The sequence below is a fragment of the Ambystoma mexicanum genome, chromosome 8 (genome assembly GCF_040938575.1).
Source record: "Ambystoma mexicanum isolate Mex_15411 chromosome 8, UKY_AmexF1_1, whole genome shotgun sequence".
Taxonomy (NCBI): Eukaryota; Metazoa; Chordata; class Amphibia; order Caudata; family Ambystomatidae; genus Ambystoma; species Ambystoma mexicanum.
In genome coordinates, this window is record NC_090929.1 from 757547245 (window position 1) to 757572983 (window position 25739).

At 48.8% G+C, this 25739-nt stretch overlaps 1 long non-coding RNA gene across 2 annotated transcripts in view; it reads right to left on the bottom strand.

Moving 5' to 3' along the window:
- Positions 1-25739, bottom strand: part of LOC138473667 (uncharacterized) — a 151392-nt gene that overhangs the window by 15692 nt on the left and 109961 nt on the right. The window lies entirely within an intron of this gene.

Genomic DNA, 25739 nt, shown 5'->3' on the forward strand with positions numbered 1-25739 from the left:
ATGATCTCTGCTTCCAAAAGGTCAGGGTTTTCCCAACTCCCTTGGAAGCAGATCCATAACCCAGGTTCCGAGTGCCAACCAGTCCCAATTGGGACCTTTTGGACCCAGTCCTGGCGCCAGTGGCACCAGGCTCATAAATATGCCCAGTCCCAGCGCTGGAAGCGCCGGGCTCATAATGCTTGGGTGGACTTACCTGCAGCAGACCATGCTGCTTACTTGCCTGCCAGTTGAGCCTCTGATCCTCTTCTGTTTGGAACTACTTTTCCTGTTGGGTGGGGCAGGAGCCACTCCCTAGATTCAGAACACTGGAACTCTTCTGGAAAGCAGGAACTCTTTTCTTACCTAGGCGTGGCTGTGGAAGGAGACACCTAAGCACTACAGGAGGCTATTTAAACCACACCCGATGGATGAATCTTGCTTTGCGTTATTCTGCATCCTCTGCAGCAGAACGCTCATCGTGTCTTCTGCATCTGATCCTGGGCCTAAGGAAAAAGGCTTACTATCCTGAATCCAGTCTTCAGCAACACCTATAAAGACAAGAAAGAACAGGTTAGCATTACGGTCTTCAGTGACAGCTCTTCACTTACCTGGTCCATCGGCTGTCACCAACGCCTCGCGCTGCATTCCGGCATCTGAAAGACAAAGGCTTACCTACTCTTCGTGCGCTCCGGAGGTCTTCACACTGCATTCCGGCATCTGAAAGACAAAAGCTTACCAACTCTTTGCACGCTCCGGAGGCCTTCGGCGCTGCATCCCGCATCTGAAAGACAAAACAAGGTGCGTTTAAAGACATTGGGGAACTTTAATACTCACGTGCCATTACTCCTTTCCACATCTAACCCAGTGGGTATTCCGGCACCCTGCAGCCGCTCCGAACTTGTACCTGCAAAATAAAAAGACAGTTAGAGCGCATCGTGAAGCAGGCAACAAGCGCTTACTTACGTGCTTCCAGGCTCTTCTATTCATCACACGGGCTCCATCTTCAACTCACTTCAGCCCGTCATCCGCCATCGCCGGAACCCTGCAAAACAAGAGACATCATTACTAAAGACTTTAAAGACATTAGAATTACTCGAAACTTACCGTTCGTGCAGTAAACGACGGACAGCAGTCCTCTGAAGTCAAGAGGCCTGCTCCCCTTATCCAGTGAAGAAACTGGTTACAGCACCCTGCCCCGAGGCAGATGGAGAGCACAGCGTTCACTTACCTAAGGTGAGAGCGTTAACCTTTGGGGTTCTACAGGAGAAGAGAAAGGGAAGAAGAGAGAGACATTCAATAACCCAGTTCCTTTATCCCATATTTTCTATCTGCAGACATCTTACCCTTCGAGTCAGACATACAGTGCACAGAGGTCCAGCCCAAAGAGCCAGCCGTGTGTTACACATCACCTTTGAAGATACGGTATACGCCCAGTCAAGACCGGCGCCTCTACGGGAATCAGGTGAGCGTTACAGAACGCAAAGCCTACCACAAAACTCCCATCCAGGCGCTATGGAAACCTCGGATACCGACCAGCTAGCCCAGTTACTTGGGGAACTAAGGGCAGAAGTGCATGCAGCCCGTCAGGAAACGAACGCTCTAAGAAGGGAACTGATTATTTCCAAGGAGCGAACAGATGATCTTGCTAGACAATTGCTACACTCACAAGCCGGACAGACCCCGTTACCCGCATCTGGGGGAAATCTTCCTTCTACATCCTCTATGAATCCAGTGCAGATCAACCTACCTGGGAATGTACCTCTGGCTCCGCCCGAATGATTTTCTGGTGACCCAAAGAGGTTTGCAGTATTTATCAATCAGTGCCGGTTGCATTTCTTATGCCGGCCAGCAGCCTTTCCAACTGATCAAGCTAAAGTAGCTTTCGTGCTTTCGTACCTTAGTGGCAATGCGGCAGACTGGTCGATCCCTCTAGTAAATCAAGATGATCCGGTCCTCCATGATTTTCAAGCTTTTCAGCTCAGTATGGAAAAACTGTTCGCAAGACATTCACAGGGGCAGGCCTTGGACAATGAGCTTCTTTCGTTGCGACAAGGTAATCAAGACCTTTTGGCTTATATTGCGTCTTTAAACAGACTGATAGTGGAAACTCAATGGCCTGAGGACAAAAGGATTACGCTGTTTTATAGAGGTCTACGTGGAGAGCTCAAAGATGTGTTAGCCCAAGTAGTGAATCCCCCACAAGATTGTTCGGACTATACAGACTTAGTCGTTCAAATAGATCACAGACTGCAGAACAGGAAGGCCGATCGTTCCAAGTTTGATGCTCGAGTATTTTCCAAACCGCCAACTCCTTCCAAAGGAGTAGACTCCGGGGAACCCATGCAAATAGGGGGTCTGAAAGGTCCTCTAACACAAAAGGAGCGGGAAAGGAGAAAACGGTTGCAATTATGCCTCTATTGCGGAAACACAGGGCACTTTCTTCGAGACTGTCCGGTGAAACCTGCCAAGAAGGCAGTAGGAGCTGCAGTTACCAAAGTTACAAACTCTGAGCAGGGAAACGACCTCGCCTGACAAGAGTAGAGGTCCTCTTGCCGAGCGTGAAAACCAGTTCCGTGACCTCGCATTTCGTGATACCTATGGTCCTCATTAGCCCTGATAATCCGGATCGATTACATGCAATTGAAGCTTACGTCGACAGCGGTGCCATCGGCAATTATGTGGATCATGAAATGGTTTTGAGGATGAATCTAACTCTTTGTCCCAAGGCTGTAAAGGACGTCATTACTACGGTGGATGGTACTGAGATAGCCTCCGGGCCAGTAACGCATACCACTCAAGAGGTGACGCTAGTAAGTCAAGATGGACACCATGAGAAGATCGTGTTCGATGTGATCAAGGCCCCTCAGTTTCAGATTATTCTAGGAATACCTTGGTTAGAGAAACACAATCCTCTGATCGATTGGCGAGCAAGAACGGTCCAGTTTCCAGAATGTGTCTCTACTTGTCACCCTCCACCTGGTGTTGCACTGGCAGCAATTTCTTCAGAGACTCCCCAGTTACCTCCCGAATACCTAGAATACCAAGATGTTTTCCGGAAGGATCAGGCTAACTCTCTACCTCCTCATAGGTCTTATGACTGCCAGATAGACCTGATACCTGGATCTACTCCTCCTTGTAGTAGAATTTATGCCCTCACCGAGCCTGAGAACCTTCACCTTCGACAATACCTGGATCAATACCTGGCAAATGGGTTTATTCGTCCTTCCAAGTCCCCTGCTTCTTCAGCTTTGTAGTTCGTTCCAAAAAAGGAAGGAGACCTTAGAACTTGTATAGATTATCGCTCCCTGAACCAGATCACTGTTAAGAATAGATATCCGTTACCTTTGATCCCTGAACTCCTGGACCAAGTCAGAAAAGCATGCATATATACAAAGCTGGATCTTAGAGGAGCTTACCACTTGGTACGAGTAAAAGAGGGCGATGAATGGAAGACGGCCTTCCGCACCAAGTATGGGCTATTTGAATATCAGGTCATGCCCTTCGGACTTTGCAATGCCCCGGCCGCCTTTCAATATTTTATGAACGATGTCCTCAGAGAGCTCATAGATGTGTGTGTTGTTGTTTACATTGACGACATCCTCGTTTATTCTTCATCGGAATCTGAACATCGAAAACACGTGAAAATGGTCCTCGAAAGATTGCGTCAACACAAACTTTTCGCTAAGTTGGAAAAATGTGTTTTCAACGTGACTGAAGTTGAATTCTTGGGATTCATATTATCACCTGGCGGAGTGCGTATGGATTCAAAGAAGGTCGATGCAGTTCTCAAATGGCCATCACCATCCTCCGTAAAAGGTGTGCAAAGCATGTTAGGCTTCGCTAACATTTACCGCAGGTTTATCCCCGAATTCTCTCGAATAGTCCAGCCCATCACTGCCTCGTTAAAGAAAAACAAACGTTTTGAATGGTCTGCCGAGGCGGAACAAGCTTTCCAGGATTTGAAGACTAAATTTATCTCTGCACCAATCTTAAAACACCCTCGCCCCGAACTCCCCTACATCGTGGAAACTGATGTTTCAAGCCTTGCCATGGGGGCAGTTCTATCACAAAAGGACCCGGTAACCAATCAGTTGCATCCCGTGGCATTTTGGTCCCGCAAATTCTCGCCTCCTGAAATCAATTACACGATTACTGACAAGGAACTTCTGGCTATCAAGTCTGCCTTTAAGGCTTGGCGGCATTATCTGCTGGGGGCCCGACACACCGTTACTGTGATTACGGATCACCGAAACCTGCAATATTTGAAAACCGCAAAAGCCCAATCCTCTAGACAACTCCGTTGGGCATTATTCTTTGCCGAGTTTGACTTCATAATTACCTATCGACCTGGTACAAAGAACGGTAAAGCTGATGCCCTTTCTCGGATGGGAGTGGAAGAACACTTGATCAACCCTAAACCTGTACCAATCATTCCCGAACAAAGAATTCTGGGTGTAATCGCCACAGAATCCATAGAGGAAGTTAAGGATAAAGCCAGGCAACTTGTAACTCCAGCAGACATACAGAATTGGCATCTGCAGGGAAAGGACTTTGCAGTAAAGGACAACTTATTGTATTTCCAAGAACGATTATACCTACCCAGCACAGATTTACAGAAAAAAGTAATCTCTTGTTATCACGATTCTTTAATGGAAGGACATCCCAGTATGGCCAAGACCTCAGAAAAGATCAAGCGCTACTTCTGGTGGCCGTCTTGGAAAAAAGATATCAGAGACTTTATAATGTCCTGTCGAGTATGCGCCCAAAACAAGAGTCAAAAGGAAAGACCAGCAGGCCTCTTACGCCCTATTGACATCCCACCTCGCCCTTGGCATACGCTTTCTATGGACTTCATCACCGATCTACCTCCATGCTCCGGATACAATACGATTCTAGTAATCGTGGACTTATTCTCCAAGATGGCGCATTTCATTCCGCTCAAAGGCTTGCCAACAGCAGCAACTCTGGCCCGAGAATTTCTCGAAAACATCGTCCGACTGCACGGTTTTCCTTCGGTTCTAATTTCGGATCGAGGTAGTCAATTTATTTCTCATTTTTGGCGAAGTTGCTGTCGGTCGGCTCAAATTGATGTGAGACTATCGACCAGTCACCACCCTCAGACCGACGGACAAACCGAGAGGACCAATCAAACTCTGGAACAGTATTTACGCTGCATGCTGCAACAAACTGAAAAAACTTGGAAAGACATCCTTTGGATAGCCGAATATGCCTACAATAACTCTGTCCATTCGGGAATTGGGAAAACCCTGTTTTTTCTTTTGTACGGCAGTCACCCTCGAACCTCGGAGTTGGATCCCCTCCAAGATCTTGAAACACCAGCAGTAGACTACCTGCATTCTACAATCACCTAAGCCTTTAAGGAAGCTGTTTCTCACCTTCAAAGGGCTAAAGAACAATAAATAAAGGAGCAGATCAACATCGGAAGGAAGCCCCTCAATATCAAGTAGGGGATCAAGTCTGGTTATCCACCAAATATCTACCTCTAAAAGGGCCACGCACATTCAACCCAAGATACCTTGGTCCCTATTCCATCACTACCATAGTAAACCCAGTAGCGGTCAAGTTGGACTTGCCCCCGCACATGAAGATACATCCGGTCTTCCACGTCTCTCTATTAAAACCCGTGCAACCTCAAACCCGACTAACTAAATCTCCAAAACCTATCCTAGTTGATGGAGAACTCGAGTTTGAAGTCAAAAGCATTCTGGACTCCAAGATCTCCAAATCTAAACTATTTTACCTAATTGACTGGAAAGGCTACGGCCCCCAAGAGAGATCCTGGGAACCTGCTGAATATGTCCACGCTCCTCGCCTAATCAAAAGATTTCACCAAACATTTCCTGACAAGCCAAAACCCCCGGAGAAGCCCGGTTTGGGAGGGGTCTTGAGGGGGGGTACTGTCATGATCTCTGCTTCCAAAAGGTCAGGGTTTTCCCAACTCCCTTGGAAGCAGATCCATAACCCAGGTTCCGAGTGCCAACCAGTCCCAATTGGGACCTTTTGGACCCAGTCCTGGCGCCAGTGGCACCAGGCTCATAAATATGCCCAGTCCCAGCGCTGGAAGCGCCGGGCTCATAATGCTTGGGTGGCCTTACCTGCAGCAGACCATGCTGCTTACTTGCCTGCCAGTTGAGCCTCTGATCCTCTTCTGTTTGGAACTACTTTTCCTGTTGGGTGGGGCAGGAGCCACTCCCTAGATTCAGAACACTGGAACTCTTCTGGAAAGCAGGAACTCTTTTCTTACCTAGGCGTGGCTGTGGAAGGAGACACCTAAGCACTACAGGAGGCTATTTAAACCACACCCGATGGATGAATCTTGCTTTGCGTTATTCTGCATCCTCTGCAGCAGAACGCTCATCGTGTCTTCTGCATCTGATTCTGGGCCTAAGGAAAAAGGCTTACCATCCTGAATCCAGTCTTCAGCATCACCTATAAAGACAAGAAAGAACAGGTTAGCATTACGGTCTTCAGTGACAGCTCTTCACTTACCTGGTCCATCGGCTGTCACCAACGCCTCGAGCTGCATTCCGGCATCTGAAAGACAAAGGCTTACCTACTCTTCGTGTGCTCCGGAGGTCTTCACACTGCATTCCGGCATCTGAAAGACAAAAGCTTACCAACTCTTCGCACGCTCCGGAGGCCTTCGGCACTGCATCCCGCATCTGAAAGACAAAACAAGGTGCGTTTAAAGACATTGGGGAACTTTAATACTCACGTGCCATTACTCCTTTCCACATCTAACCCAGTGGGTATTCCGGCACCCTGCAGCCGCTCCGAACTTGTACCTGCAAAATAAAAAGACAGTTAGAGCGCATCGTGAAGCAGGCAACAAGCGCTTACTTACGTGCTTCCAGGCGCTTCTATTCATCACACGGGCTCCATCTTCAACTCACTTCAGCCCGTCATCCGCCATCGCCGGAACCCTGCAAAACAAGAGACATCATTACTAAAGACTTTAAAGACATTAGAATTACTCGAAACTTACCGTTCGTGCAGTAAACGACGGACAGCAGTCCTCTGAAGTCAAGAGGCCTGCTCCCCATATCCAGTGAAGAAACTGGTTACAGCACCCTGCCCCGAGGCAGATGGAGAGCACAGCGTTCACTTACCTAAGGTGAGCGCGTTAACCTTTGGGGTTCTACAGGAGAAGAGAAAGGGAAGAAGAGAGAGACATTCAATAACCCAGTTCCTTAATCCCATATTTTCTATCTGCAGACATCTTACCCTTCGAGTCAGACATACAGTGCACAGAGGTCCAGCCCAAAGAGCCAGCAGTGTGTTACACATCACCTTTGAAGATACGGTATACGCCCAGTCAAGACCGGCGCCTCTACGGGAATCAGGTGAGCGTTACAAATCTCTCAGCAGCAAGCAACACATGCCAAGCATCACCACAGGTCTGCAGTGAGAATCGGAAGGTCAAGGACCATCCGAATTTGTGAGTGGGTTGGGGAGAAATGCACATTAGCTCAAGTGTTAGCCCTGTCCCCACTGGCTAGATTATTATGTTCCAACCACATAATCGCTGCTGCTGGACTGTCGAGGAAGTGTGCTCTGCCGTTGTAGATAATCTTTAGTCTAGTAGGGTACATGAGCATATATTTGAGGTTCAGGTGTCTGAGTCTCGCCTTAACCAGAACAATAGCATTCCTGGCCCTTTGGACCCTGGGTGTTTAATCCGGATAGATAGCTATTTTGGAGCTATCCCTCTGTATTTCCCAACTTCCCTAGAGCATTTCAGGATCACTTCCCTGTAACAAAAGGTCTGAATCTTCGCAATGACAAGTCTAGGGTCGGATCCAGGCGGAGGTCTCTTCTGTAATGACCGGTGGGCTCCCTCAACTGTAAAGCCCTGTGACAGTCTACCAAGCCCAATCTCCTGTAGTAACAGATTTTCAATATATAAATTCGGGTCTGAGCCCTCCATCCCCACCAGAAGACCCAGTATCCGTATATTGTTCCTGCGGGACCTGCCCTCTGCGTCCTATGCATGTAGTTCCAAGGCAGTGTTTCTCCTCTCCAGTTCCTTGACCGGCTTTCGCCAAATTGGACGTCATCTTTGATCAAAATGTGCTCCCGTTTATCTCCGTCCCCAAGAGAGTGATTAAGAAGAACACGCTGCAAAAATGGTTGGTTCGATGGAGAGTGTTGTGCCGCCAAAAAGAATATTATGGTCTGTATAGACACTAAGGCGGTAGTAGACAAATGTAAGTTGCACTAGGCATGTTCTGAATATAGGAACATTGAATGTATTAAAAAGAAAGAATATGTGTAAGCAAAGTGGAGATCTTTGTTTGAAGCCCTCCAGAATAAAAACAACGTATTATACTGGCAATTGGTAACAGATAGGGATCTGAAAGACGATTAAACACTCAACTGCTGCAAAAGTACAGATAAGTGGCAACACCATTTTGAAAGCTTGTACGGGGGCCAGGAGGTATTGCCTTATTCTCTCCATACTCTGTAGGGGGTGATCCACTGTATATGGATTATCGATGCATAACCCTAGCTGATGTACAGCAATCTACTAACTCCCAGAAGAGCGGCAAAACCTCAGGGCCTGACCTCATGCCGGCGGACTTGTTAAGGATGAGGTGGATATTTGGGCACCGGTATTGTGCAGGGTATTTAATGCAATCCTTAGGCAGGATGCAATACCAGAGTCTTGGCGTGAAGCCACAATAATCCCTCTGTATTAAAAGGGAGGAAGGGAGGAAGCTACCGGCAAATTATCATCCGATCTCCCGCCTTTACATTTTGGGGAAATTATTTTAATGCAGCTACCAAATTGGGCAGATAGAAATAACTCCATAAGCGAACTTCATGCTAGTTTCAGAAGGAATAGAGGTACCTTAGATCACTGTTTTTTAATTCGCCTTCTGATTCGGAAAAATACTGTGCTGAAACAAATGAAATTATATGCTGCATTCTTCAATTTGAGGACTGCATTTGACTCAGTCTCCAGGGAAACCCTGCGGAATTTGTTAATTACCCGCAAGGATCCAGCACATCTGATTAAGATAATTAGGTCACTCTATTCTGGAAATAGAGCCTCCGTTCACTATGGCTTGTGTGGGGGTACCACTACAGTCTTCCAAGTAACAAAGGGGGTGTGACATGGTTGTGACCTGGCACAGCTTTTGTTGCCCTGTATATACAGGAACTGATCAATGCCTTGCTTGAGGGATGCCACGACTGTCCAAAGATGGGTTTGGATAGGTACTATGTGCTATTCTATGTGGACAACGCAGTTTTGCTGGCCACAACACTGCAAGGTCTGGAAAACTCTCTGGCAATTTTTGTGTCCAAATGTAAAGAACTGCAATTGCATTTGAATATTGGAAAGGTTATGTTGCTTAAGCCATGATTTGCAAGAACAAGGCCCCTGGTGTTCAAAGTGGACGGAATTCAGCTTGATCAAGTTGAAAACGTTGACTACCTGGGGGTACGGTTCCAAGAATCTGAAGGTTGGGTTGCGCAAGTGAAACGCTCAGTTGCTACCTTAGAAAAGCTTGGTGGGAGGCCACCACGGGGTGCACAGGCCATGGCTGCCTGAAGACGCTGCTCCCGCCGTAGCTGGGCTGTGCAGAGGGATTGAGCCCCCCTGCGCCACCACGGTCCGTTAAGGCAGTGAACCCCGGGGGTCCCCTCCGGGCGGAGGAGCGACGTCAAAGGACCCCCGGGTGCCTGAGATTGAGGCCTCGCGGCCCAATGGAAAGAACCACGAGCAGCCTGAACGGCCCCAGGGCTGCGTGAGGAGACGCGGTGCGCTGGAGCTGCGGAAGCCTGGTGCCCCTCCCCCAGACAGAGGCGCTCCACGCCACAGGTCCGGACCTACCGACAAAGAGGCAGCCCGCCCAGCATGGGCCCCGAGCGCAGAATTGAGCGGCAGGGACACCAAGGCCCCGTCTAGCAGACCCTGCGGAGATCCACTCGAGACACGACTGGAGCTTGCGAAGATCAGGAAGGTGAGAGGGACCCGTCCCCGGCCCAGACACTGGTGCGGCTCCGGCGGGAGGAGGCTTAAGCCCGTGAGACCCTCTGGGACACGGGAGGGCCTGCAGAGGGATACTGCGGCTGCTGGGCGATGGGCCCCCCATTCCCCTCCTGCAGGCAATTAAAGGGTGCGATACCCCGGACCCCCTGAACAGCAAGACCTCAAAGGGTGGGGGCCCCGAGCACGGACCTTGCACTGGTGGTGGCCCCTGGGATCCTTCCCTGGGCGTGTGCCCGCCAGGGGGCATACCCCGAAGGGGACACGGTCAGCAGGAACAGACCAACACGCCACGGGTGCTGAGCCCCCCCCCCACGGGGGCTCAACCTGGAGCTCCGCCCGGGCAGAACCCGGTACGCATTGTCTCCCCCCACCCCCACCGCAGGAGCAGCGGGGGGTACCTGACGACCACAGACAGAAAGAAAAGGGTGCGATGCCCCCACCTCAGGCCGGTGGGGCGTGTGCCCGCCCTAAGGCCGCCCCGCTGAAAACGGTCTTGTCTGAAGGTGAGAGGGTGGACTCTCAACTGGGTCCTCGCACTTTTCCCCCGGGGGCACTAGCCGGAGGAGGGAGAGGGGAGGCCTGATGAGCTGGTCAATACTCTCCAGGAATATTGATACTAGGAGACCAGAGTGGAGAGCAGCAACCCGGAACGGAAAAGCAGAATGGCCCAGTCGGAGACCTCATCCCCGCCTATCCTCACAATGGAAAAGGGTTTTGCCTCGGTCCTGCAGGAGATCAGAGACATGCGAGCGGAAATTGCCCAGAAAATGGAGCAAATGGACCATAGGGTGGACAAGGTTGAAGATAGATTGCTACAACTAGAAACCAACCAATCCTCATCAATGACCCAAGAGATGGAAATGGACCTGAGACTGTCCGCCCTAGAAAAGAGGGACGAGGAGAGGGCCAGGCAAATGGACGACTTTGAAAATAGGGAACGCAGGAACAACCTCAGGATTTTTGGGTTTCCGGAGTCGGAGGGAGAAACGGAAAGAGATTTGACCCGGGCGGTGAGAGACATCATCACCCTCCTCTTCTCAGATGAGATGACGACCAAACCAACTTTTGATCAGGTGCACAGAGCGGGAGGCAGGGCAGGGGGCCCCCGATCCATATTGGTCTGTTTCCACTACTATACCGAAAAAGCGAAGGTGCTGGAGGAGGCCAGGAAGGCACGGCAGATAACTTATAATAATGCACAGGTGTCAATTTTCCAGGACCTCTACTCATATACGCAGGCCAAACGCAGGATGTGCCGCACTCTGACACAATTGCTAAAAGGGAAGGGGTGCACTATAGATGGGGGTACCCCTTCTCCCTCACGTTTTAATACATGGGCCAGCGAACGACCCTGATCACAGAGGAGGACATAAGGGGGGCCATCCAAGATTACGTATCACACCTGACCCAGCGGAGGGAACCCACAGCGATGGCCGTGGAGGTTGCAAGAGGGCGCGGGCCACAGGGAGAAAGGAGAAAAAAGACAGGCACGCGGAAATTCAAAAAGCTGAACCCGCCGTCCCCCGCGACGGACAGGGAGGGAAACGACCCCGAGCACGGAGGGGTGGGCCGGGCCCGACCCGGGGGGGACTGGGAGCTGACAACCAAACCGGAAGTGAAGAGAGGTTTGGGGGAACCGGGCAAGGATCTCAGATCGAGAACGTAAGGACCGACCTGCCCTGAAGGCGAGTTGGCATTAAGGACCAGGGGGTCCAAGAACATACAGGCCCTCCTTGAACAGCATGTATGTAGGTTCTCTGGGGAAAGGGGCTCTGGGGGGGGGAGCTCAAGGAGGAGTGTATTTCGACATCAGCCCAGTCGGAGGCGGCAGGCTGGTGGTCCGGCCCGTTACCAGCAATGGTGGAACTATTTGGCTGGACGCCAGGGGGGGCGAGGGGGTTGAAAGAATAGTTGGGGTTGTTAAACTTGGAGGGGGGACCAGGGGGCAGTTGGGGACAGGTTTCAGGCCCACCTGGGGGGTGGGGGGAGAGGTCACAGGGGATCACAATACCATTCAAACAGAGCTGGGAAGGAACGGTGCAGAGAGGATGCTAACCGGTAGGAAGTTGGTCCTAGACAATGGCTGAGGACCTGCTGGCCCTGGGCGTGGGTTCCCTTAATGTGCGGGGGCTGAACACCACAACCAAGAGGTCCTTAGTCTGCAGGGAATTTAGGAGGCAAAACTTGACCTGCTCTTTCTCCAGGAAACTCATTGGGCTCGGGAGAAGGAACCAAAGCTGCGGGGGGGGTGGGATCGGGGGGGTCCTCAGCGCATCCCACAAAACCAAGAAAAGGGGGGTGGCCATTTTGCTACTAAGGGACATTGGCTTTGAAGTAGAAGCCACGTTGAAGGACCCAGAGGGCCGATATCTATTGGTAAAGGGCTCCCTGCGGGGCTCCCCCCTGACTCTGGCGGTGGTGTATAGCCCCAACGAAGGCCAGGCGCAATTCTGGGAGGAAGTGAAAGATAGATTGAAACTTTTTGTCCATGGGATGATGGTGGTGGGGGGAGATTTCAACATGGTCCTGGACCCAATCGCTGATAGGAGTCGCTTGGGGCCCCAGCCCACTAGGGCTGCAGACGAAGCCATGGCCCGCACCTTCCAGAGGGTCAACACAGAGCTGGGCCTGGTGGATACCATTCCGAAGCCCAGGGCTGGGATCCCCTCTTTCACATACTACTCAGCAATCCACACATCATACTCCAGCATAGACTACATCTTAGTCGACAAACCCCGACTTCCATATGTCTCTAGCCATAGGGTCGACCCAGTCCCTTGGTCTGACCATGACCTGGTCCGCACAACCATAGCGGGAGGGTGGTGGAGTGGTAGTAAGGGGCGGTGGAAATGTAACGACTCCCTGTTGAAAGACGAAGTCCTGGCACAGGAAGTGCTGGACGCCATCATGGAGTATTGCGAGCTAAACAACAATGGCGAGGTGGGTGCGCACGTGCTGTGGGACGCCTTCAAGGAGACCATGAGAGGAGTTCTCATTAGAATGGCCGCCCAGAAAAGAGGGAGAGAGAGGCCCAAGAAAAGTCCCTGAGAGATAAAATAGCCCAGCTCCAGCCGGTTGGCTCCCCAGAGGAGCCCCTAGAGAGGGAACAAATTGCCTCCCTGGAAGACTATAAACTCCAGCTGAAAGACCTCCTGCTGCATAAGACTAAGCGGAGCCTCCAACTGGTGAAACAAAAGTATTATGAGAAGGGGGACAGAGCCGAGAGAATCCTGGCTTGGAAGCTTAGGGAGGTCCAGAGAAGCAGAACGGTGAAGGCAGTGAAGGGGTGACTAGATCATGGCACCCCAAACATTGGAGCGGCCTTCTGCCGTTACTATGAACAGCTATACTCATCAGAATATGACGGGGATGACGCTCGGATTGAGAGTTTCCTGGACTCCATCCGGGTCCGGGCCTTGACAAGTGAAATGGCAGAGGGTCTGGAGGGTGGGGTGACGGAGGAAGAGGTGGAGCATGCGATTAGTGGGATGAAGGTGGGGACGTCCCCTAGAGAGGACGGCTTCTCAGTATACTTTTACAAGAGATTTCAGTCCACCCTAGCTCCACACCTGGTGAGGGTATTCAACGCGGTCCTAGAGGGGGACACTCTACCGGAGACCATGATGAGGGCCATAATAGTGGTACTGCCCAAAGAGGGCAAAGACCCCACTGAATGCTCCTCCTATCGCCCAATATCCCTTCTCAATATAGATGTCAAGATCCTGGCCAAGGTGGTGGGTAAGCGGATGGAGGGGATAATGTCCAAACTGGTCCACGGGGATCAAGTGGGATTCATAGGGGGCAGGCAAGGCTCGGACAACATCACTCTCCCCTTTGATATATGTCCTGACGATGGAGCCCCTGGCCATAGCGGTGCGTGCCCACCCCGATATTAAAGGGATCAAAAGAGGTGAGGTGGAGTTCAAGCTCTCCCTGTTTGCTGACGACATCCTGGCATATTTGGCGGAGCCCAGCTCCTCGCTCCCCCCCTCCTGTCCCAGATGACGACCTTTGGGCAATTCTCGGGGCTAAAAATAAACACATCAAAGTCAGTGTTACTTCCTATGAGGGTCCGGGACCCGGGGCTGGACCGCCTGGATAGGTGTGGGCGGATTGTGGTGGGGAGGGACTCCATTAGATACTTCGGGGTGCTCCTAACCCGAGACCTTTCAAAACTGGCCTCAGCGAACTATGGCCCCATCATGGCGGGGATTACATCGGTCCTGAGGAGGTGGGGTGGAATGATCCTATCGTGGTATGGGCGCATGACGGCGGTGAAGATGAACATCCTGCCGAGACTGCTGTACCTTTTTACGGCATTCCCAATGGGGGTCCCCGACCAAACATTTCGAGACCTACAGAAGGCAGTTCGTGAGTTCATATGGCAGGGGAGGACCCCGAGGTTAGGGAGGGCCACTCTAACGTTACCCAGAGAGGAGGGTGGTTTCGGGCTGCCGGACTTTCTTCTCTACTACAGGGCCTCCCAGCTGTGGGTCCTGATGGAGCACATGAGGGAGGGGATGGGCAACTACTGGTCTTATCTGGAGGACATGGATGCCCACCCCCTAAAAGTGCGTGACCTTCTGTGGATACCACGTAAACTCATCCCGAGCAGACTGAAGCCCCACCCAACCTTGGGAGTACTTTGGTCAATCTGGAGGGAAGGGCCCACGACCACACACCTCACTGCATGGCCCTCCCCGATGTCCTCGCTCTGGGGCCACCCGCTCAAACTCAGCAGCAGCGGATTAAGGAATGCCCAGTCCTGGTCAGATGGGGGGTTGGAATGGGCGGGTCAACTGTTCAAGGAGGGCGAGTTTCTCGATTACGAGGAATTGTGTGATGCTCTGGGGCAGGGGTCTCTCTCAGTTTTCGAATATCTGCGCCTAAAGGGTATCCTCTGTGACCAGACATGGGGCCAGAACTTGCGGAGACAGCTGACCCACTTTGAAAAGTTATTGGACACGGCTACAACAAGGAAAGGGGCAGTGTCCAAGATGTACCAAATATTGAATACGTTAACTTGGAGGGGAGGAGAGGGTTTCGCGGGTTCTTGAATTACTTAGTGGGAGAGGCGCTCACAGAGGACGCATGGTCCAGAATATTCAAAATAGTATTTCACGGGAACCTATTCACGTCAGACATGGAGCATAACTTTAAGATCTTACAGGGATGGCACAGAGACCCGCTGAAACTATCAAAGATGTTCCCAGGGGTGTCCCCCAGATGCCAGAGAGGATGCGGCCAAGTGGGGACAAGGGTTCTGTTCTAAGGTACAGGAGTTCTGGGAGAAGGTAAGGGGGTGGATGGTGGGGGTTACCGAGGAACTACTCCCACTGAACCCGTTGACGATGTTGTTGGGCCTCCCACCGGAGGACGCGGAAATATACAGGTACCCTAGAATGTGGGAAACAATGTTGCGAGAAGGAAGAGTGCCCCTAGCGCAGAGGTGGAAGAACCCGGAGGCCCCCTCTAAGGAAGACTGGCTAAAAAAACTTAAGAACATGTTCCTCATGGACAAACTGACGGCCATGGTCAATAATGAATCGATGACCTTCCAGGCAAATTGGTGTGGGATTTACCAGGCATGGGGGTGGGACGCCCACTGATGCTAAGAAGTCGCCCAGATGTGTGAGGGGTGGGTAGCCCAGGGAGTGCCACTCAAGGACAAGGGCGCAATCCACGGCGCAAGGGTCAGATGAAGCAACTCAGCCAACACTGACGCGAATGTACAGTACAGCTCCCTGGCACAGAACGAATGAGTACAGATGAGAGCTCCTGCGGTTGGATTTTTGATGGGACACTGATCGGGGGGGGGGCTTGAGGTGGGGGGAACACGGGGGGGTGGGAGGGAGGGTGTTCCGGGGATTTGACGACGGTGTTAAAAGCTATATTCACAATGTTCCTGACTTTGTTATACTAGAAAAATGCTAATAAAACCAAAGTTTTTTAAAAAAAAGAAAGTGGGTCAATTCGTGCTTTCCATGCCAGTCACAGCTGTGGAGCTATATACCGACCTTAGATTTATATGTGAAGCAGGATGTTCCTGCAGCTTTATATGGGGCCAAATTGTGGGGGTATACCAATCTTGTAAAACTGACAATAAGTGAACAAAAATGTATGAAAAAATTGGTTTTGCTACCTAAGAGCACCCCGTCCGCTTTGATATTGTTGGAAAAATATAGAGATGCCTAAAAGTCATTTAATGTCCCTGGATGGGGTGAAATCGATAAATGGCTCTGCCATGTTAAAAAAAAAAACTCTATATGACCTAGGGGAAGGTAATTTATGGGAAAATCCGTATCCAACCAATCCAACTGAGGAAAACATTATGGAATGGTGCTGCCTTATGAGCACAGGATCAGTTGGTGGCTGGTGCAATGTTATTAAAACAAGGACCAGAATACCTTGAATTGAGGATACCCGGTAGCAAACCTAGCTATGATCACACCATTTTTTAAAAAGTGCTTACATATACGAGTGAGGTTATGGACACTCCTGGTGGCTGTATTTACACAATCATGGGAAGAGTCAGTCTTGGACCAATGTTTGATGTGTGGAGAGGCAAGACAGACAATGTTGCATGTTGTGTTGATGTGTGCCCAAACAAAGCATTTGCAGTGTATGTACTTAAAACCAATACTGAAGGAGGAGGGGATGAGGGAGATTGTAACAGTTATGACGTTTTTGAGGCAGAGTCTACAACCCCATGTCGTTTTTGCCACAGCTCGATATGCTCATAGGTCTTGGTTATTGAGAATGAAGCTGCTGAACTCTGCTGTTATTCGTAATGAGATTTGTTATAATAATTGTTGGAGGGTGCGAGCAGTGCTCTCCTCCATGATTTGATCTGTTCTATTTTAAGCATAAAAATGTATGGAAATGTTGTGACTATTTTTTTTTATGTATTGACTTGAAGATTGTATATCGAATAAAAGTGTGTTGACTGACTGTCTGAAACACATAGATATTACTCTAGTATGTGGGAGGAATTCCATTCCATATAGTTAAGGTGGAAAAGCATGTCAGGACAATACATAGGGATGTCCCAAGCAATCTGAAGGGCAGAAGGGCCTTCCCCTGGGTCCAGTGGACCACTATCCTGATTCCCAGTGTCCATGTCCTCTGTGTCTCTGTCAGTAACAAGGGCTGGAACCATACCAGGATCCAAGGCTGACTGGACCTGAGCCAGAATCTGGCCATAACACGAAATTGGCTTGCCCTGTCACAGAAAGTGAAGATGAAGTACTAGGAGCCCCTCAGGAAAAGCCTCATTTACAGACGATTGAAAGTTCTGGGAGAGAGATGACAGCCTCTGTTCAAATAAACTATCCACTGCCTTTAAGAGGGAATTATTGACAAACTAAATAAAAGGGTCATTCCAGGCCTCACTCTGAATAGGAGCTTGTTCCTCCTCCTCCTCAGAGAGGAGGGTGAACGCTTTCAAATTGTTCTCTCGCCCTCTTCTTGTGACATGTTGGCCTACTGCATGGAGAAACATACCCTCATTCCTGGAAAGGACAAATGAAGGCCTCAGAACCAAGACATGTATCCGTCCCTGGAAACCAGCATGTCAGCAACGTCCCCAGGTCCTTTCCTCTAGGTCTAGGTCATGACAGTGCAGTCCCACCAACGTGCCCATGCTGCATGCAGCTTCTCCCTCAGAGCTGTTACCGGCTCCTCTGCCCTCACTGATGTGCACAGTATAAGGAAGCGGCATAAGGCTCTGAGCGCTTGCGGCTGGGAAAAGTAACAGCAGTGAAGCAGTGAAGACTGACCGTCAAAACTGGGCTTCTCACCACTCAGTCCACTAACAACCAATGGTGAGCCACCACAGGAAAGAAAGACAAAAAACACCACAGCTAGGTAAGACCTCAACCTATGGCAGAGAAAGAGATATACTTATGTGATGGCTTTGGAGCAGTAAGAAAAGAGGAAGGACTGATTGTGAAGGATGAATTTTCTGCCAATCTGGGGTGTGATGTCATTGGGGGGTTATGGGGATTGTGGTCCCACAAGTCATTTTGTTAATTTCCTTACTGCTCTGAAGCAAAATAAAGTTTGATGCATAATAGGAATCCTCTTTGACGTGCCATAGAATTCACAACTGCCTCTGATTAAATACTGTAAAAACAGAGGTCATTTTCTTGGGCATCAGTATTCTGAGTGCCCTGCCCTTTGCCTGGCCTCCTTCCTTTGCCCCTTTTCCGATGCCGGCCCTGAGAGCTAAAAACCAGGGCCTTTCTTGGATTGTGAATTCTCCTCCGGCAGGCAGGTCTGGAAACTCAGAATCATGCACTGGCCACATGCTTATGCTCAAACGGATTTTACCCTTTTTGCGAATGCACCACAACGTGAGGTTACTGGGACAATGATCTTATCCTGGCTTGACTATTCCAACAGTTCATAGCTGGCCTCCCAAAACATCCTACTGAAATCCTTTAACTCATTAAGAATAAAGCAACCAGGTCCAGTCTACAACGTAAAGCAAATGATCACAACAAGCCAGGGCCGTCAGGCTTTGCACTGACTTTCGCTGAAATAAATGATTGTCTTCAAATCCCTGTGATGATTCGCAAAGCATTGCACTCAAAGGCACCGAAATACTGCTCAAATCAAAAGATACCTCTTGTCAAGCACTTTAAGATCCTTGTCTGCAAAGAATCAGTTACCCTCTTCCATCAGGAAAAAAACCCTATGATAATGGATGGTAAGCAGGACTCACTTGTGTGTGAAGTACCCCCAGCTCACATTCAGGATGAAAAGAACTTCATTAAATTTAGGGAAAACTGAAAAATCATCTTTTTCAACAGGCTTACCTGACTCAAATGATGCCTCTTCTCCTTCAGCCTCTGAAGTGCTACTGCCCTCGTCCTGAATACACTTCCTTACTAGTTGGAGGATGACTGCAATTGCCCCCTGCTTCCTTTCCCACTGGCTCTTATACTGATCTGAACGTGCTGAGGCCTGTCAATAATCGGATCTGCCTTCCTCCTTGTCTCTTCCTTCCCCTTGCCTACCTCCTCTTGTGTCCACCACAACAAACACATGTTTGTATTGGTTTTGGCCCTGTATAAATCAGCAATAAACAATCGAATGTTATAATGTAGCAGTACACTGGCTCGGAATATGGAATAATGATAAGGCGACTGTGACAAATGATATTATTTTTTTTGTTCCATCCGCAATATAAAGTTATTCCCTGGCTTAGCTATATAAGTGCATTTTGTAGCAAGATGAAAGTACATTATTTGATTTTCATATGTCATTTATTATGCACCTATACACGTGTTTGTCGCAAGGTGCAACAAGTCAAGGGGTGTGAGGATCCATACCCGGGATTCGAACCTGTGTTGCTCAGCGTGGTCTTGCTTCTAAGACCTGGCACCATTACCAAGGGTGACTTTAGCAAACTTAAAATTCATTTCAGGCTACATATGCAATCCTAGCGAGAGCTGCAGGAAGTAGCTTACCCTTCGAATAGAAGTTACATAATAGGCTCTACTAACAACCTGCAAGGGTATTCAGAGTGGAGCGACTTTGTGAAGGACAGGTCGCTCATAACCCGAGCCAGATTAATAAACTGCAGGAAGTAGCTTACCCTTCGAATAGAAGTTACATAATAGGCTCTACTAACAACCTGCAAGGGTATTCAGAGTGGAGCGACTTTGTGAAGGACAGGTCGCTCATAACCCGAGCCAGATTAATAAACTGCAGGAAGTAGCTTACCCTTCGAATAGAAGTTACATAATAGGCTCTACTAACAACCTGCAAGGGTATTCAGAGTGGAGCGACTTTGTGAAGGACAGGTCGCTCATAACCCGAGCCAGATTAATAAACTGCAGGAAGTAGCTTACCCTTCGAATAGAAGTTACATAATAGGCTCTACTAACAACCTGCAAGGGTATTCAGAGTGGAGCGACTTTGTGAAGGACAGGTCGCTCATAACCCGAGCCAGATTAATAAACTGCCCAAGGGCCAAATGGCAAGGTGAGGATGGCAATCGCAGCCGTCCACTGTGCGAATGAGTGCCTGTTTGTTTTTACGGCCGGCTGAACACGGACTTAGACAGAGTACTTTAAAACTAGTTCGCAACGAGTCAGGCATTAGGCAATGGCGAGTGGCACTTCATTACTTGCCGAGGGTGGATTCTGTTCTTATAGGGGTGGGCACTGCTCCTCGCTCTGTACTGCCCGTAGCATCCGGCATGTTTTCATTAAACAGATGACGTTTTAAGATATTTAAGAGAAATTGACGCCAAATCTTTAATGCTTGGTAACAATTCACATATATTGTATTTTTACAAAACTGTTATATGCTGCATGTCATATTTTGTTTTATGAATAGAGCAAACTTAACTAATCCAAACGGTGTTTTAACCATGATGATGTATTTTTCGTCTACGAACATTTTATAATGGTTTTTACAAGAATGTGTCGAAATGTAAATCTCATGGCTTTAATCTAATGGAACTTTGATTTCCGAATCAAGGCATTTATTGATAATTCAGCAGTAACCCTCTACTTATGACGGATTTCCTGGGTGATAACACCATCGAAAAGGTATGACCCAATCGAAACAAGGGCATTTAGCAATGTTAACAGGCTATTTCCTGACAGGAAATCACAATGTAAAGGGGATCAGAGCTATTTGCATGCTGTGTGTTGTCTGGGTTGTTAATAGCCTTTCTAAATTGTGAAATATTGCAGCAGCCATTTCTCAAGTTAAAAAGAAGAACAACTAAAAAGGTTATCCATCATGGATACGGGAAACTACTGGTATTCCCTTCTCTATTCCTAAGGCGCTCTCGGAAAGTGTGGCCAGTGTCCCATAGTCCTACTATATGTTAAAGTGGCCAAACCCAGGGTCTACCTCTGATGTTCAAGGGGCATGAGGCATGGCCAAAGACAGTTTCTTTCCTAATAAGGACATTTCTCCTCCTCCCTTCCCTGCTAATCATACAGTAGCCTGACTGATGTGCAGGGCCCTTATGTATTCACGGGGCCCTTAACCCCCACATCTCCCATCCCAGCCGCTGTCTTTCACTGCACTTACTTTTTCACCCTCCCCACGGTAGGTTGCACTTACGCTCTTCTCCTACCAGCACTTCTCTCTGAGCACTTCTCCATAAACACCACAGCACGTATCTCTTACCTCCCTCACCCCTGCACTTACTTGCACGTTTTGAACACTAACAAGGCATAGTAGGTTTGTCTCCCCTCCCCTTTTACCCTCATTATTTTAATTCAATTTTTAATCTTGTAATCTTATTGTTTACCTCCCCTATCCCCACCGTGCTGCCCTGTGGGTGCTTTGAAACAGTTGTTGCTAATTGTATAAGTGCCTAACAAGTGACTAATAAATAAATAAATACATACAAAATAAATGTTTGCAAGCTTGGCCTAGTTCATGAGACCCCTACCTGTCACCCTGCATTTGTTGGCTGCTTTAGCCTAAATACAACATGTCGGTATGAGCTGTGCACGGTGGGGGTGCGAGTTATAGCTGCATAGCTTACCCTAACTGGTTAATATCTATGTTTTTCAGATTTTGCGCTGCAAACATACGGTGCCTTGAAATAATTTTTTAACAGATTTTGCATGATTATTAAAGCAAAAGCCAAATAAATTAGAATGCACATGTACAATCAAAAGAACCATTAAAGGAAGACTTCAATTGGTCAAGCAATATGCTTGTACTTTTGTATCTAGCTCGCTAAAATATGTGATTGGTAATATGCGGCACTCTATAAACATAGCTTATTGCCCAAAATGTACGAGGTAGGATGCGGAATCGAGTTTTAATCAAGTGGCATATTGCTTTATCACAAAATTACACATGTTCTTCATTTGACCCAGGTGGGAGTTATGGGAGCGTAATTTAAATTATGGATTTAAACTGCGAGTTACAATGGATTTTACATGCAGAACCTCGCGGCCCTTGAACATGTTCATGTAGTGGTAAATTGCTCAGAACATTATCATCAATATTATTAGCCCTGCTCAGCCACTGCTAAGAGCCCAATTAACTGAGATAGAAACATGGACGAATGTTCTACAGGCTGCCACTTCACGAAGCCCGGCTACCTCAAGGCAGCACTGCCTCTTTACCCTCTCCGAGAGCGGCTCTTAATCAAGCATCCTGACTGGACTGACTGGCTATGGCACACAGACCTATGAGAGCTGTGATCATTTGGGGCTGGGAAAGGGTTAACTAATTTGCTGAATTTATGATCCCTAGGCACATTGTACCTTTTCAGTCCCATCCGCTATTAATCAATAATCCATTATCATAACTCCTTAAGAATGATTTATAGTTTTTATCATCTGCCTCCATCTTAGAAGCACTTCCCTTTGTGCATCAGAGCTCGCCATAAAACCTCTGGGCTATGAAGATTAATAGAGATATTCTGTGTCCGGCTCACATAGTATGGAAGGAATTCCACCAGTGATTTCATCAGCCTGATATGTATGTCCTCCACAAAGCTGGCCATTGTCTGGACCCAGAAAAAAAGCAGGCTCACGCCCAGACAACCACTTATGAAAATGGCTGCTCTCCGTAATGATTCTATTTCTAAAATGGGCGCAGTAACTTTTAGTTGACATGCATAGTGTTGCAGACCTTGGAAACAAACTTAAATTACTGAAGACCCGATTCAGAACCAGGTGTAATGAGCGTGCTAAACAGTATGCTTCACTACGCCTTTTACTGACGCCCGTATTCTGAAGTGGGCTTGGGCGTCAGCACAGTGCACAATAGTGCCTTTCTGCAATCCGCCTGTTTATGTAGGTAATGGCCAGATTGCAATCGCGGCAGCACTTTCGTTACATTGCAAGTTAATCGCAATTTAACAAAAGTGTTGCCGTGAACACGCCGGCACCTGCACTATGTACTGAAAGACATGTGCTCTGAGCGGATACGCAGCACACTCACTTCCCCAACTCCTCTTTGACATCACCCTAGTACACCCATCCTCGACCTAAAGTTCCGCCAGACACCACAGAAAGCCATAAATAAATTACGTTCCATATTGGTTATAATCTTTCATGATGCTACTTGGAGATATGTCAATCCCATGCAAATTCTGTAGTACATTTCCCACAATGCAAAGTAAAAAGAACAGTACTGGGTGAGCAACTCAAACCTGACAGTCACATTTCATGGCTCGACCACCACTCAATGACAAGCACATTACATCCTTATTATTTTTATTTTGGGAACACAGAGCACAAAACATTCACTGACCAATCCTTCTGCGAAGATGGGGTCTTGTCAGGGATGAGGGAGGCGTGTGGGATACTTTATCCATGGCACTCCTCCACAACAGTGATCCGAACGACCCCAAACTGTTACCGTATTCGGGTGCCACCTTTTAGCTTTTGCAAAAAGTGCAGAGCGCGACTAGAATCGGCTTCTAAAGTCAAGGATACCGAAATTAGGTTGGCTTTCCGCCCTTCCTAGCAACCGGGGCACATTTTCTGAAAGTGCAGCATTCATTCTGACTTCGGAACAATGTGCGAATTTCAGAATAGGTGCGAAGTACCGAAAATGTCGGAAACCTAACACCATGTTCAGAATCGGGCCCTGAAAGGTTTATATTTTTTAAATTGTGGATATTTTAACTACAGATTTGAAAAAAAAACAGTAGTTAGGCTTGGTTGAAAATGATATTTAGTGCTGTTGAAATGTGCTGAATATTGCACGTAAAAAATTACATATGAATTATATGTGTTTTAAAAAAAATAAACAAAACTTGGAACTGGGTACCTCTTTCTCAAGTGTGGCCTGTGTTGCCCATGGACCCACGGGGCCTGGCTAGTGTGGCTACATGCTTGTCTTCTGAGGGAACACCTAAAAATGAAGACTCAAACACCAGGGCAATACAGGTTTTCATTAAAAGTGTAGTGTGTGTTTTATTTATTTATGTGTCCTGTATGTGTGTTTTGGAAGAATCCATCCCGCCCACCATTGGACTCCAGCCCACCATGGGGTTGGATGGAATGTTAAAAGAAAAGAAAAAAAGAACAATAGAACAGAACTCCCCTGCCCAAGAATGGGCTGGGCAGGGGAGATAAGAAAGCAGAGAGGGAGAAAGACTTGCCTTTGGAGAGGGGCGTTGTTGCCTCGAGTGTGCCCCTAGGGCCTTAATGCTGAAAATGACACTGGGCGGCACATTGGGAGTCCCCTAACAGAGAGATCAAGAGGGCCAAGCTGCTAATGCAAAGAGTAGCATGGCTGCACAGGTCTGTGGCACCTGTCGGCCCACCCAGAGGCCAGACTGGAGACGCCCGCAGTATCCAGGGCACAGGCAGCATGCCAGGTGTTGCCTGGGTGAATGAAGAGCAGCCCAACCCAGACTGCATGTGGGGGACGGCCCAGACCAGGCTGCCGGGCCTGGCCCTAGTGGCCCGCCAGTGGCAAGGGAGGCACGCCCTTCATAAAAGTCTTCCTGGGCTGCGTATGCCAGGAGAAGCCCGGAAGGTGAAGATTGGGGAGCGGGGAAGTATGCTCCATTCAGGAGGGTGGATCACTGAAAAATGAAGTCCCGGGTTCACCTTGCCAGCCAACCTGGGTGAACAGCAGGTGGAGGAAGTTCCAGATTTCACTGTTGAGCGGCCTATGTGTAGGAAGCCCCAGGCCGCCCAGCGGAGTGCCCGGTGAAGGCAGCAACATGCCTCCCTACGTCTCATGACGCCTTGCAGAGGGGGGCGGGCAGAAGCCTCAAAAAGGCAACAAAGTGTTGCGGTGAAGTTGGCGGTATTCCTGTTGTCATGAGGACGCCGGCTGAACTCAAGATGGCCATGGAGAGTGCAATGGTGAGCATGGCGGTGTCCCCATGATAAGGGGGATGCCGGTAACTTCACTGCCGTGCTTCACTGCCTGTTGGGGCTTCTGGCCTGGTCCCTCTGTAATGCATAATGCGTGGTGGCTGGGGTGGCCCCCAAGCTAACGGGGTCACCCTGAAGATTATAAAGTATATTGCAGCATCTGGCAGTGAGCAAGGGTGGGCATCCCCACCAACAGGACCCACCCTGAAGATAAATTACTCTGCAGTTGAGGCAGTGATTGCCAGTTGAGGCAGTGATTGTGGGTGAGCCCCCCAGTACTCCCCCAGCCAGTGGGCACACCCAGAAGATACTATAGAGCTGTGAGTGAAGGCAGTGAGCACAAGCAGAGCCCCATTCACACAGGGGGTCGCCCAGGACATTTCGGAGAGCGCCTGGAGCGCAGTGATCATGGGAGGCCCTGAACAGAGGGGCGAAGGTACTGTGAAGGCGGTGACTGACTGCAGCAGTCACCCCATAGTGATGTAGCGTTTTATGTGGTATATGTGTATAAGTAGTTATATGTGTACATATGTAATTACGGTTATCTAGGTTGATTGTTATGTAGCATGGGCGGAGCATTTGGGGTAAGTGTTAGGGGGAATGCTAAGTAGGGTAAGTGTTAAGTAGGGTAAGATATTAAAAAGGTATATAAATGTTAACTAGAGAAAGGGGGTAGAGGGAAGGCCCTGCCGTAAAGTAGTGGGATAGTGTGGTGGCCTGCTTGAGGCAACCTAGCGAGATGGGAACAGCCATAGAGGCCATCCTATGGTCTCCCACTCCATGTGGGTGGTACCTGAGTTAGGTATTTATTTATTTATTTATTTCCATTTATAAAGCACACAACTGCCCTAGGACATCGTGGCGCTGTTACATCATATTCACTTGGGTGCAGGCAAAAGCAGAGTACAGTTCCC